The sequence below is a fragment of the Vulpes vulpes genome, chromosome 3 (genome assembly GCF_048418805.1).
Source record: "Vulpes vulpes isolate BD-2025 chromosome 3, VulVul3, whole genome shotgun sequence".
Lineage (NCBI taxonomy): Eukaryota > Metazoa > Chordata > Mammalia > Carnivora > Canidae > Vulpes > Vulpes vulpes.
In genome coordinates, this window is record NC_132782.1 from 150,229,223 (window position 1) to 150,233,338 (window position 4,116).

Here is a 4,116-nt window from a genome sequence, read left to right on the forward strand (position 1 = left end):
GATAGCCACCGAGTGGCAGCGAAGTAGGAGACTGATGCCAACTGGCATGTCCTGAGCTCTAATTTCTGACACAATAGAGCAAGGTGCAAAGCAAAGTATATGTTATGCTTCCTTTTTTTTTTTTCAAAAGACTATATACCATGTTGCATTGTTTTTAGACAGATATATGATTTAATGTGTATAGAAACCACTCTGGTAGTAGAGAGCCATGGATCTCTAGCCGGAAGGTAACTTTCTTTATGTTTATTGCTTTTGTGTTCCATTTTCATACCATGGGCCTATTTTACCTTTTCAATAATAATAATACTGCCAAAAGTCCTAATTCAGAAATTGCCATTAAGCAAATTATTTAGCAAAAAACTTTTTTTAAGATTTTTTTTTTATTGATTTGACAGAGAGCACACAGGCAGGAGGAGCGGCAGGGAGAGGGAGAGGGAGAAGCAGGGTAGAGGCAGTGGGAGAAGCAGGCTCCCCACTGAGCCAGGAGCCCCACAGGGGGCTTGATCCCAGGACCCTGGGATCATGGTGGGAGCCAAAGGCAGGTGCTTAACGGACTAAGCCACCCAGCAAAAAACTTTTTAAATAAAAAGGATAGCCACTTTAGAGTAAATGCCTGGGATGTGTGCCAATTTTTCATGTAAACTAGCTTGTAAACAACAAAATAGCATCATAATACCTACTAAAAAACTATTAATTCTAGAAACTGGGATTCAGCAGGGGCATATATTTTAGAGGAAATGGGAGACTTCTCATTTTTTATATTACTCCTTAAGCCTCTTACACAACACAAAGTTCATTATTACTCTTGTAATATATGTTTTTAAAAACTATGAAAATATCACTGTACTGCTTGCATATGTACACAAAGACCTCAACTACTCTCATTAAAGGCCGGCTGTGGATAATGATATTGTGGCTGCAGAGTGCAAACAGCACAATAAGGACCTGGGGGGTTTGGGGGGGGCCTGTCCACATATTATTATTGTCAGTATACATAAGGAAAATTATTAGATCCATTTTGTTTTATCTCAAAGGAAAAAAAGTCTTGCTCTCCCTTAGGCTTTTGCAAATGAAATTATAAGAAGGGAATTGGGGGCCCAGAGAGAAGTCCTAAAGAGCTTAATTTGTGGGTTTGTAGATCACTGCAGGGGGCCAAAGCCCTCCAGATATCACTTATGACACACACCTTCACTTGCCAGTGGAAACAAGTTTTAAAAATAACAACAAAAAGAAGCAATCTGGTTTTGATACGACATAATTGGAAGTGACATATCTTGAGAACAAAAGTCTTAACACTGTGATGCAATTACTAAATTTAATATCAAAAGAGACATTGGAGAGCGAGTTTCTAGCACAGTTGCTTTGTTTTAGTGATGAGATGCAGAAAATAGAAGTGACGTGCTCATGCGAACACATTCAGTGAGTATCTGGGCTGAGAATAGAACAGACTTTCAGGCATTTGGGATGAGAAAGTAAAACAGAAATCATTAGAATGCATTCTGCAGCGATATAAAAGGAGCAAAATATGACTGGAAAATGTAAGGAACGACTGACTCAGGCACTTTTGGCCATCAGTAAACAGTAAAGAGTTTTGGCGTCAGAGTGCTTGGGTTTGAAGCTCGGCCCTCGCACCTGCTCTCTGTGACCTTGAGCAGTCAGTGTACTTAACCTTCGTCTCCGTTTCCTCCTACGTAAAATGAGAAAAATAGTAATACTCGACAGTTCTCAAAAAAAAAAAAAAAAGTCCTTAGAAGCCCATGGCAGGCCAGAGATAGGGTACTGGGCAGGTGGCCTGAAGGAATAGCCCTGAGGTCAGAAAGCTACTTTTTTACGTGTTTGACATTTTGGTATCTTTGCGGAGGGATGGTACACTCAGGCCTCGTCCAATGGAGAAAGGGGTGAGGTCTTTTTCCACAGCTCACAAACCACCACAGAGATAAGATATAAAACATATGATAAGGTGACTCGAGCCACCCAGACATGCCGAAACCCTTTTCAACTGGCAATATAGCAATTGGAAAGCTCTTGACATTGTTGCTGACAATTTTATATCACAGAGGAGACATTTCAAAGGAAGTAGCTCCCCATGTTGCAGGATTGCCTGGCCTACTGCAGAGCAGGCGTCCTTCCTGGCGGCCAGCTGCATACCCCCCACCCCATTTCCACCAACGCCAGTTGAGAACCAGGGCTGGAGGAACTGAAGGACCATTCTGAGTTTAGTCTTTCCAACAAGAACGGATTGGTGATGGAGACATATGGAGAACTTGAGGAGAAAATGACTTCTTATCCTGAAGATTGTGGTGTCTAGGAAGAGGAAAGCCAGATATATAAGACATACTAGACCAAACCTCCCCAAACTATGCCCCTAGGAATATCTGAATATCTGTTAAAAACAAAAACCAAACAACAACAACAAAAAAAAAGGCTCTTTGGCCAAAACTGTTTGGAAAACACCACATATTCAGTCATCTTTAGATTCCTAATGCCCGTTCTTAGCATGATTATAAATGGTCAGAGAGGCCTCATGGTAAGAAACCAAGTATCAAATATTTCAAAAGGGAAAACTCTTTTCTCCATATACCTCTTAATATGTTCTCTTCCTACGGCCCTTTTCCCATTTCAGCTGTAACAGTGTTCTGTTAACAATTTAAAATGAGCTTTTCTGCACAGGCTTAAAATATTTAAGAAAAGGTATAAAATAATAAGAGAAGATAGGTCAAGAAATTAGCAGAGAAATTTCAACTTTTCCACTAATTTTTTTTTTTTTTAATGTAACAGGAATGTCAGTACTTTAAGATTCTCTCTTCTCATCCTTTAAACCAATCATAAATTCCCAGTTGTCCCCAACTGGGTCAATTTCTTTTTTGAATGGCCATTATAGCTATGAAAGCTCTCCCCACTCTTTTTCAAACCCCAACTCCAGGACTCTCTTCCACCTCCTCTTCTTAGTAACTTCACAGAAAAGTAAGTGTGAACTCAATTTTCTCTTCTGCTCCCCAACTTTTACCACTCCTTTATTGTCTTTTTTCTTATCTGAAAGTCCCCACACTCTTACAATAATAATAGTTATAACAACTTCCTTTGTTGCGTTAGAACCTTCTTCTTAGGGTTCTACATAGTTACAGTTGACCTTTGAACAACGCAGGGGTTTGGGGGGCTGATACCCCCACCCCATACTGTCAAAAACGTGCTGTCAAAAATCCGCATATAACTTTTGACTCTCCCAAAACTGAACTACCAAAAGCCTACTCTTGACCCAAAGCCTCACTGATAACATAAATAGTGGATAAACACACATTTCGTAGGTTATACAATATATATTGTATATTCTATTCCTACGATCAAGGTGGCTAGAGAGAAGAAACTTATCAAGAAAATCGTAAAGAGAAAACGCATCTACGTTACCGTAGTTTACCAAAGCCGCGCATAAGTGAACCTGTGCAGTTCAAGCCTGACTGACATCATCCAATGTCAACTGTATTTTCTAATCCTTAGGATAATTCCAGAGAGTAGGAGTTACCTCAATTTTATAAGTGAGAAACTGAAGTTCAAAGAGTTTATGTGATTTGTCATGGGGTCAGTGAAAGAAGACTCTAAAAGTCTAGATCCCATCCTTGACCTTCTTCTACATTTTTATTAAGTCCTCCCATCCAGCTCAGGATATACAACCATGGTCAAGCTCCTCCTGTTAAAAAAGAAAAAAAAATTTCCTGACCCCCTTCATCCTTCGCTAGCAACAACCCTAATTCTCTTAATCTTTTCATGATCAATGTATCTTTTAAATACATGCTCACCTCATGCCCATTGCTGCCTCCTTGAGCAGGAGTGTACCTCCGTCTATTCCCTTTCCAGCTGACCTTGCACGTTACGGGCAACATTGTTTTTCTAAAGTGTAGTTTTGATCATGTCAGCACTCAAGTGCCTCCTCTCAAGAAAGGACTTTGTCCCTAGAGCTGTGTATACATGTGTGGTGAACTACCAGCATCTAGCTATATTCATTCTTCATTAATTTAGTCATTCAACAAATTACTATTCGATGCTAGTCATGAGCAATCCTAATGTTTTGTCTTATCTCAGGTCCTTTATTACCTGTCCCCTGGACTATCCATAACGCCT

At 39.9% G+C, this 4,116-nt stretch overlaps 1 long non-coding RNA gene across 1 annotated transcript; it reads right to left on the reverse strand.

The window, feature by feature from the left end:
• Positions 1–1,296: 1,296 nt before the first annotated feature.
• Positions 1,297–3,859, reverse strand: LOC140598150 (uncharacterized). The gene is made up of 3 exons (XR_012000274.1): positions 3,795–3,859; positions 3,521–3,685; positions 1,297–2,304 (listed from the first exon to the last, which is right to left on the reverse strand). It is a non-coding gene; the product is annotated as an uncharacterized lncRNA (long non-coding RNA).
• Between the last annotated feature and the right edge of the window lie 257 nt (positions 3,860–4,116).